At 43.3% G+C, this 10724-nt stretch overlaps 1 non-coding gene across 1 annotated transcript; it reads left to right on the top strand.

The window, feature by feature from the left end:
- The first annotated feature begins 2966 nt into the window (after positions 1–2966).
- trnas-uga (transfer RNA serine (anticodon UGA)) lies at positions 2967–3050 on the top strand. The gene has a single exon. It is a non-coding gene; the product is annotated as a tRNA-Ser (tRNA).
- Positions 3051–10724: the final 7674 nt, after the last annotated feature.

Genomic DNA, 10724 nt, shown 5'->3' on the forward strand with positions numbered 1-10724 from the left:
GGTGAAAAGACTTCTCCTCATCTCCCATCTCCCTTCTAACTTTTCTACCAATCACTTTAAATCTATGCCCCTCGTCTCTGATCTCTCTTCCAAAGTAAATAGGCCAGTCACCTCCACTCTATCCAGGCCCCTCAACATCTTGTACATTTCAATCAGATCTCCCGTCAGCCATCTCTGTTCCAAGAACAACCCGAAAATAAATTAACAACTCCATTTCCCATAAGATTCACAAAGCTGGAGACTGGATTTTCCTTTTCGTACCATTCAATTTTTCGCACTCCCAAGTGCAAATACTTTCCAAAACCGCCTCGCTGTCCTTCACCTTTCATCATGCCCAGGGATGAGGAAATTCAGTTATGTGGAGATTCTGGGCACGTGGCGGCCAAATACAAAGCAGCTGTAAGCTGGAAGGCCACCAGACAAAGGACTGGAAGTAGAGTAAGTGCTGCAACATGTGTGATGAGGACACCTGGACAGGACCTACCCAAAACGCAGCCTCAGTTACACACAGGCAGAAATAATCAAGGAGGAACAGGAGGAAGGAACAGCAAATATGTCTGCTGCAAAGTTCCAAAATGTGAACCACATTGACTCACACAGAGTGAACAGTCATATACACCAAGAGTGACGAAAGCCTAAAGAGAGACAGCCAGGACAAAACAGTGCCACTAATTTGGCTGAGTTCTGTTTCATTTCTGACTTCTTAAAATTTATTTCATGGGATATGGGCATCGCTGGCAAGACTAGCATTTATTGCCCATCCCTAATTTCCCTTGAGAAGGTGGTGGTGAGCTGCCTTCTTGAACCACTGCAGTCCATGTGGTGTCGGTGCACGGACAGTGCTGTTAGGGAGGGAGTTCCAGGATTTTGATCCAATATCAGTAAAGGAACGGTGATATATTTCCAAGTCAGGATGGTGTGTGGCCTGGAGTGGAACTTGCAGATAGTGATGTTCCCACTCATCTGCTGTCCTTGCCCTTCCAGGTGGCAGAGGTCACGCGTTTGCAAAGTGCTGTCGAATTGCAAAGTGCTGTTGAAGGAGTTGTGGTGAGTTGCTGCAGTGTATCTTGTAGATGATACACACTGCTGCTATTGTGCTTTGGTGGCAAAGGGAGAGAATGTTTGTGGTGGTGGATGGGCTGCCAATCAAGTGGGCTGATATGTCCCGGATGATGTTGAGCTTCCTGAATGCAGCTCCAATATCATTCAAGTAAGTGGACAGTATTCCATCGCACTCCTGACTTGTGTCTTGTAGATGGCGGACAGGCTTTGGGGTGTCAGGTGTTGGGTTAATCGCTGCAGAATTCCCAGCCTCGGACCCGCTGTTGTAGACACAGTATGTATGTGGCTAATTCTGTTCTGTTTCTAGTCAATGGCATCCCCCAAAGTTGTTGATAGTCGGGGTTTCAGCGATCATAATTCCATTGAATTGGGGTTCCATTCCCAATGCGGTCATAATTTGTGTTATATCGGTGACCAATGGTGCACCATAGGGATCGGTGCTGGGACCCTTGCTGTTTCTTATATCAGCAGAAAAGCTGCTCAGGTGGAAAGTCCAAAATAAAAGCATGACATGTTAGAAAGATTCAGCAGATCAGGCAGCTTATGTCGAGAAATCCTCTTCACTGAAAAAGATCTTTCTCAAACAATTGTGTTAGACTATCGCAGCTGCTTAAGTGGGACTGTGAATGTATAATAGTGAATACTCTGTGTTGTGGTCACAGCAACTCCAAATCCAGACAGAGCTTGCTTTATGTCTTAAACCGGCTGCTGCACCAACTAATGGAATGCATCAAATAACCAATCCTTACTTCTTGAAAATGAATTTCTTCTTGATGGAGAAAAAAAACTACTGTCTCCTTTTCCAGCATTTCACTTACACATGCCTGTGCTTCACGCTCCAACATTCAAACCCGCCCCTTCTCTCAGATTATTCCTTCCACTATTAACACTCACTTGCTTCCATTTCATTTCACTGTGGCTTAGCAGACTGTAACATTCACTTTCACGGTCTTAAAGCCGTTAACATCGCTCGGTTACCACCGCTGTTTCGAGGTTACACACGTTCCATTCACACCAATGTTCATTTGGACCTTGAACTGAGTCTATACACTTAGGTCCGACCGCTCGGCAGACACATGCCACAAAAGCAGGGCTGGCCTTTGGAAGGCCAGCGGTGGGTTGTTGACAATATTTCTTTGGGGAATCTTCTTTGCCAAGGGATGTGAATTGATGAACTGGGTTTTGTTTTCATGGCAGATGATGTTTTTCTCATGAAATGTGTTCTGTGATGAATTAATGGAGAAAGAAACTGGAACACACTACCTGAAGGGGTGGTAGCGGCAGGAACACTCACAACATTTAATAAGTATTTAGATGAGCACTTGAAACGCCATAGCATACAAGGCTGCGGGCGAAGTGCTCGAAATGGGATTAGAATAGATGGGTGCTTGATAGCTGGCACAGATACGATGGTCCGAAGGGCCTATTCCTGTGCTGTATAGCTGTATAACTCTAAAGTTGATGAGGGTAGTGGTAATGTGATTGATGTTGTGGAGATGGACTTTAAAAAGCATTTGGTGAAAGACCACATAATCAACTTGTTAGAAAAATTAAAGTGATGGAATTAAAGGACCAGTGGCAGCGCGGATACATAATTTTCTGAGCTACATAAAACAGAGAATAGCGAGGAGAGAAGAGGACTGATTTCCAGGGTGATGGGGAAAAGCTGGATTGTGGGATTAAACTGACTGATTTTTCAAAGAGCCGGTGCAGGCTCAGCGGGTCGAGAGGATTCCTTCTGTGTTGTAAACTACACTAATTCCATCATGGGAATTTTAACATACACTGGGAGATGCAACTCAACTCAAGGCTCAAAGACAATGATTCCCCAGAATATGTCTAATTTCAGCAATTGTCTAATGCATTGTACCAATGATTTAATTAGAAGAGCGAGCAACGTTTGAGCTGTGATGGCCGAGTGGTTAAGGCGTTGGACTTGAAATCCAATGGGGAATTACCCTGCGCAGGTTCAAACCCTGCTCGCAGCGGCTTTGTGTCTTTTTTCTTGAGTTGACTACTCAGTTTGCTGGTTGGAAATGTTCAAATGTCTCAATATCAATCAGAGATCGTGGATTTGTCATAAACTGAACAAAAGGCAAAAAATGTGTGAGAAATAAACAAACAAATCAGCCTGTTGAAGGTGAAGAAATGGGAAAAGCAGCTAATATTGAAAGGCGTGGGTGAGCTTCACTGGTGTTCGAGTGGCGTGGGCTCAATGCATTCACTCTCGCGTTCTGGGTTCGATTCCTGGTCAGAAAGTAATCAGTTTTTTTACTGTGATGACAACTCTCACAAACGTGACTGACATTAAAAAGAAACAGCAAATGGTTCGCAGCTCGGCGGTCATAGAGTTATACAGCAGAAAAACAGGCCCTTCGGCCAATCGTGTCTGTGCCAGTCATGAAGAACCGAACTATTCTCATCCCATTTTGCAGCACTTGGTCCGTAGCCTTGTATTCTCTGCCGTTTCAAGTGCTCATCGAAATACTTGGTAAATGTTGTGAGGGTTCCTGCCTCTCCCAACCCTTTTCAGGCAGTGTGGTCCAAATTCCAAACACACTCTGAGTGAACTTTTTCCCTCAAATCCACTCTAAACCTCCTGCCCCCTACCTTAAATCTATGCCCCCTGGTTATTGACACGTCCACTAAGGAAAAAGTTTCTTCCTGTCGAACCTATCAATGCCCCTCATAATTTTGTATACCTCAATCGTGTCCCCCCTCAGCCTTCTCTACTCTAAGGAAAATAACTCGAGCCATTTCAGTCTCTCTCCAAAACTGAAATGCTCCAGGTCAGAAAACATCATCGTGAATCTCCTCTGCACCCTCTCCAGGGCAATCACATCCTTCCTATAGTGTGTTGCCCAGAGTACTGTGCACAGTACACCAGCTGTGGCCGAACTAGCATTTTATACAGCTCCATCATAACCTCCCTGCTCTTATATTCTGTGCCTTGGCTAATAAAGGCAATTATCCCATATGCCTGCCTAACCACCTCATCTGCCAGTGCTGCTGCATTCAGTGGTCTATAGACAAGTACACCAAGGTCCCCCAGACATTCTGTACTTCCTAGGGTCCTACCATCCATTGTATATTCCCTTGCCTTGTTAGGCCTCCAAAATGCATCACCTCACACTTATCAGGATTAAATTCCATTTGCCACTGCTCCACCCATCTTACCAGCCCCTCTATATCGTCCTGTAATCTAAGGCTTTCCCCCTCACTATTTACGACACCACTAATTTTCGTGTCATCTGCGAATTTACTGATCATACCTCCTATATTCACGTGTAAATCATTCATGTACACTACAAACAGCAAGGGTCCCAGCAGTGATCCCTGCGCTACACCACTTGTCACAGGCTTCCACTCACAAAAACAACCCTCGACGACCATCCTCTGCCTCCTGCCACTAAGCCAATTTTTGATCCACTTTACCAAATTTCCCTGGATCCCATGGGCCCTTACCTTCTTAACCAATCTCCCATGCGGGACTTTATCAAAAAACTTACTAAAGTCCATTTGACTACATAAACTGGTTTACCCTCATCTACACATCTAGTCACCACCTCAAAGAATTCAATCAAGTTAGTTAGACACGATCCCTCCCTGACAAAGACATGTTAACTATCCCTAATTAATCCCTGCCTCTCCAAGTGGAGATTAATCCTGTCCCTCAGAATTTCTTCCAATAGTTGCCCAACCACTGATGTTAGACTCACCGGTCTGTCATTACCTGGTTTATCCCTGGAATCCGTCTTGAAGAAAGGTACCATATTCGCTGTCCTCCAATCCTCTGGTATGTCTCCTGTGGCCAGATAGGATCTGAAAATTTGTGTCAAAGCCCCTCTGATCACCTCCCTTGCCTCACATCATAGCCTGGGATACATCGCACCTGGGCCTGGGGATTTATCAAATTTTAAGCCCGCTAAAACAGCTAATGATTCCTCCCTTTCAATGTTAATGTGTTCAAGTATATCACAATCACCCTCCCTGATGTCTACACCCACATCGTCCTTCTCCATAGTGAATACAGGTGAAAAGTAATTTTTAAAACCTCACCTATAACCTCCGGCTCCACACACAGATTGCCACTTTGGCCCCTAATGGACCCCTGTTTTGCCTGTAGATTCTATACCCTGGAATATTGAGCTGCCAGTCCTGCCCCTCCATCAATCATGTCTCTGTGATATCAATAATATCTTAATCCAATGTGATAATCTTCGCCCTCAATTCATCTGCCTTACTGGTAAGATTCCTTTCATTAAAATAGATCCAATCCAGCCTTGCAGTTTTCACTTGTGCCTTAACAATATTTGCTCTGCCTTCCACACTGACTCAGTTTCTCTTTTATATTTGGCTGTGCATCACCCCCTACTGTACCTCCACTTTGTATCCCATCCCCCTGCCAAATTATGTTAGCACCCAGCAACCCCAACCACCCCACCCCCGCACCCCCCGCACCCCCCCCCCCCCACCCCAGCCCCGGACCCCCAACAGCACCAGCAAACCTCTCAGCAAGATTTTGGTCCCGTTCCAGTTCAGGTGCAACCCACGCAACTTGCACGCCAGAAATATACCCAGTGATCCCTCCTGCACCATCTCCTCAGCCACGCATTCATCTGCTCTTTCCTCCTATTCCTATACTCACTCGCATGTGGCACCAGGAGTAATCCGGAGAATACACCGTTTGAGATCCTGTTTTTCAATCTTCTACCTAGCTCCCTAAATTCTTGTTGCAGTGCCTCATCCCTCTTTCTGCCAATGTCGGTGTGTACCACGAACTCTGAATGTTCACCCTCCCCCTTCAGAATGTCCTTCAGCTGCTCCATGACATACTTCACCAGAGCACCAGGGAGGCAACATGCCATCCTGGAGACCGTTTCCCACCACAGAAAGGCCGATCTGTACACGTCACGATAGAATCCCCTATCACTATAGCTCTTCCACACTTTTTCCTGCCCTGCTGTGCAGCTGAGCCACCTGCGGTATCTGTGGAGAGAGCGAAACACAATTAAAGGTCCAGGTCGGTGACTGTGCAGCAGAGCTGAAGAAGTCAGAGATGTAACTGGTCGCTAACAGTTATAGAGACAGAGCTTGGGATGGAAAGGGGAACATGTTAGAACACAGAGTGATGAACTGATGAAAGTGAGGAAAAGGCCAGGAAAATATGGGTGGCAGGCAATGGGGCAGATATTTCTGCCTGCTGCTCAAGCTGCACAAATATCATTCCTGATCAACAAATCACAACTGCTCTGTCAACGAATCATGCTGGACCGAATGGCCTCCTTCTGTGCTGTACCTTTCTGCTATTGTATGTTCATTAACAGCACTGCTGCTGCCTTCACAGTCATTCTACCATCTTACAACCCATTAGAGCCAAATACACATTGAAAACCAGTGAGAAATTATGCAGAGTTTGAAATATAAGCAAGGGGTAAAAGATTGGAAGGAGAGTGTGACTGGGGATAATTGCTAATGGGAACAACTCTTACACATTCCAGTATTCAGTATCTGGAAGAAGCAGGAAGATGAGATCACAGTGCTTGTTTATCCCATTATCTGCAACACCCATTGTTTCCCAATGTCCTCCATCTTTCATTCCCATTCCTGGCTTTCCAGGGAAATCTGGGTTTCATGAATTCGATGTGTTCACATCAGGCATCTAACTGACCTGGGAGCTGGGGGAACAGAGAGAGCTGGAGAAAAAGCAATGATAGAAGCCGAAGGAGATCCCACATGAAACTGGCAGAATTTGATGTGTGTCAGTTGTTTCTATTGATGTTTGATGGCAGTGTGCTGCTTTGTACATTGATGAGGTCGGTTCATCTTGGAAATTGAAAATTGTACATCTGCAGCTTTGTGCTCATGTCAACACATTCGGTGCTGTCATTGCCTGAACAAGGCTTTTGTGTTTCAGGTAAATATTTGGTTGCTTTAATGAAAAACTAATCTGTGGTGAAAATGGCCTGAAGTGAATAAATAGCAAATGTAGCGTGGAGCAGCTCACTTGTAGTGAATTCTGGCAGATTCCCTGGTGGTCTTGTGGAATTCAATGCTTTCTACATCACAGACATGGCTATATTCCTAGTCAAGGAATGAAACACGGTCAGGGAATGAAATTTTCTTGCTGCTGTATGAAATGACACAAAAATACATTCCTTGCTGAATAAAAACGTAATCAAGCTCATTAGGAATAATATTTGTTCTTCTGTTCCCTTGGTTCTTTTGTTCTCTTTTGCACCACCTCACTTTATTTGCTTAAAATCTATTACATTGCTAACCTTTGTCAATTCTAGTGAAATGTCGCTGACCTTAAACGTTAACTCTGCCGCACTCTCCACAGATGCGGTCAGACTTGCTGAATATTTCCAGCACGTTTTGTTTTATCTCAGATTTCCAGCATCTGCAATATTTTGCTTTTATATTAGGGTTGTTGCGACAGGCGTACTTCTTTTATTCTTCATCAATTTTAACAAGTTGCAACATGGCAGACTGGCAGATATGAAGCAGTGTCACTGAGCAGCACGAACAGAAATCGGTATTAGACTAAAATCACAATTATCTATCACTGTGTACTGTGAGGGCACTTCATGATGAAACGGTCACTGCTTCAGAAAATTCTTAAACAGAACATTCCCTCTTGCATTTTTATCTCTGCCAACATTCGCCATTATATTTTGAGATGAAGCTGCACCATGAAACATTCCGATGTCTTGAAAATGTGCAACCTCCCCATGTAGAAATTGACTCCACACTCCCCATGTGATAGGTAAAGATACTCACCACTGAACTAAAAAGGAAGGAACACAACTCACAGTTGTGTATCCGCGACAGAAGCATCAGTCCAAGAATCGCACTGTTAGCAGACCTGGGTTCATCCACCAGCCCCTGAGGGAGGATTTTTATTCCAGACAGACACCGATGAGAGGGAAACAAAGAGAAAAAGAGAGAAAAGGAGAAAGAGAATGGCAGAGTGTGGAGTAGATGCTGAAAGGAACAGATTCACTCCACAATTCCATATTTTACTTCACTGAGACTGACAGACAGAAAGTAAGAAAAGAAAAGAAAACAGCACCTTTCACGTCCCCAGGATCTCACAAAGCGCTTTACAGTCAAGGAAGTACTTTTAAAGTGTGGTCACTGCAGTCATTTAATGGCAGAGAGAGAGAGAGAGAGTTGGACAAAAATGCTGATCCATCAGATGTCAAAATATGATCTTAAGAATTACATCTCAATATAGAATCTTTCTTTCCAGGTCTATAAAAATCTTGCTGTTTGTTTGATTCCGGATCAGCAAATGTAAACCTGAAGCTGAGTGACTAAATTTCGCCTCTAATACCTGATGAAACAGGGACAAAGCATCGCAAATTCTATCAGGTCACCTTCCAGCCTTCTCTATTTTCGAGGTTTTCCTGTTGGTTTTCAGCTCTTGTTCTGGTAAAAGTTGTCAGTGAACGTTTATTTTCCTGTTCCCTGTGTGAGCTGGCAGCGGTGGAAACAATTCCTAATGTCTGAGGGATTTGACTTTGTTTTTTTAAATTTATTAATTCATTCTCTCGATGTATTCATTACCTAACCACTCGACGATAACTACTCGGTCTATATCTGTTTAAATGTTGCTCAGTTAAAATTTAAATCATCCTCTGCTTTTTAATACACCGGCAGTTAGTCGCTGAACAGTCTCCACTCAAGAAAATGCAGAAAGAGACAATCTCGCCTTTTATTATTTTTACCCTGCTACTTTCCACTGCAACATTTTAAAATGATGCTACACAACTAAAATAAATCAAGTTTGTGAAGGTAAAAATCCAGTCACCTCCTCGGGGAATTGAACCACATTGACACACATAGAGCAAAACACACAGATATGTACAACAAGAGTGAGGGAGGCCGAAAGAGAGACAGGCAGCTGGAAAGAAAGAGTATCTCCAATTTGGCAGATTTTTGTTCCATTTCTAAAGGTAAATTTTGAAATGCAAATGAGAAAATCCTGGAGGGATTGAAAGGTGCAGGATTTTATTACCTGTAACTGATGATTGGTTGCAGGGACCTGGTTAAACTTTGAAATAATCAGAAAGGCAGGCAGCAGGACACGAGCACTCACACAGAATTCACAACAGATTGTTAAGTTTATCATCTTAACCACTCGGCTACAACTGCATGCAATAAAGTATTATACCTGGTAAATGGAGTTCGGTCATAAAAGCAACAGCAAAGTTAAAAATAAACTCGCCCAATTTGGGATTAAACTTAGCACAAAAGCAAAAATACTGTTGTTGCTGGAAATCTGAAATAAAAGCAGAAACTGCTGGAAATACTAAGCAGATTCGCCAGCATCTGTGGAGTGAGAAACAGAGTTAATGTTTCAGGTCAGTGATCATTCAGCAGATCTCGATGTCACCTCTTCTGCCAATCTTCCTCAATCTGTACTCTCTGGTTTTTCAATCCTTCAGCCATTAGAAACAGTTCCTCTTTAATTCTTCCATCTAAACCCTTCATATAAACATTTTTATCAATTCTCCTCTCTCCTTCTCTGCTCGAAGATGAACAACCCCAGCTTCTCCAGTCTATCCACGGATCTGGAATCTCACATCCCTGAATTATATTTTCCTGAAGATTGATGATGTCAAAAGCCAAAACATTTGATGTTTTCAACACGGCTGCTGAAGTAGCCAGAATGTCATGAGCTTGGAATCATTTTTAGATGATTTAAAGATGACTTCGAAAAAAATCACCTCGTGCTAATTTAAAATAACAGTTTAACATTCTGGTTATGCTCCCTATGTTGATTGCAGTGCAGTATTTCTATTACGTTAGAGTTATCAACTGTCTTGTATTTGGGAACGGTCCCCAGTTCAAAACCACATTGAAACCTTATCAAAACACATTTCATGCAATACTAGGAAAAGTTGAGTGATACATATTCGTCAATACATGTTATCAAATTGCATTATGTCACAGACCTGTTACGTTTGCTTTTCCTCTGTACAGTTCTGTACACTCAAGCTGTCCACAGCGTCTTTCACTCACTTTCGTTTCCACCACTGACAGTGCAGAAAGTCATCCTCAAAGTGGAACATTACTGTTGATTTCTGTTCAAATTTGTGGGAGATTATGAAAGGATTATTCCGTGTTGCCTCGGTTAATAACAGCAAGTCTAAGCTGCATGTCACACATGGAAACAAATACATCAATTACTCACTCTTTCCCAGCTCCACAGTGAGTGAGACCGGGACAAGCAGCAATATTCCACCCCAACACTCTCCAATCACCCACTGCCAACACAAAACAACAAACCAATCAGAGGGTTACTGTACATCCGTGGGACACAGGACACTACAGTCTGGGCCAAACCTCCCCTTTCTCTGAGCACATACTCAGGAGTGAATGAGTCACAAACAAAAGTAACAACTTTCGAAATCTTTCCATGTAAAATGTGTTCATGTTATTTAAAAGCTGACTGTTCTGCATCTGAAAATGAGCACCATGCAATTTGTGCTTTTCGTGTTTGTCTGTTCGGTTTGCAGTTCAATTTCTGGTGGATACTGAAGAGAATCTCATATCAAAATGATGACACAAAGTAGGTAAATAATAAACCCCAAAACAATTCCTCAATAAAATGGATCGCAATCTTTGGAAGGAGGTGCAGCTAAGAAGTGGAA

This window comes from Heterodontus francisci, chromosome 34, assembly GCF_036365525.1.
Source record: "Heterodontus francisci isolate sHetFra1 chromosome 34, sHetFra1.hap1, whole genome shotgun sequence".
NCBI classification, from domain to species: Eukaryota; Metazoa; Chordata; class Chondrichthyes; order Heterodontiformes; family Heterodontidae; genus Heterodontus; species Heterodontus francisci.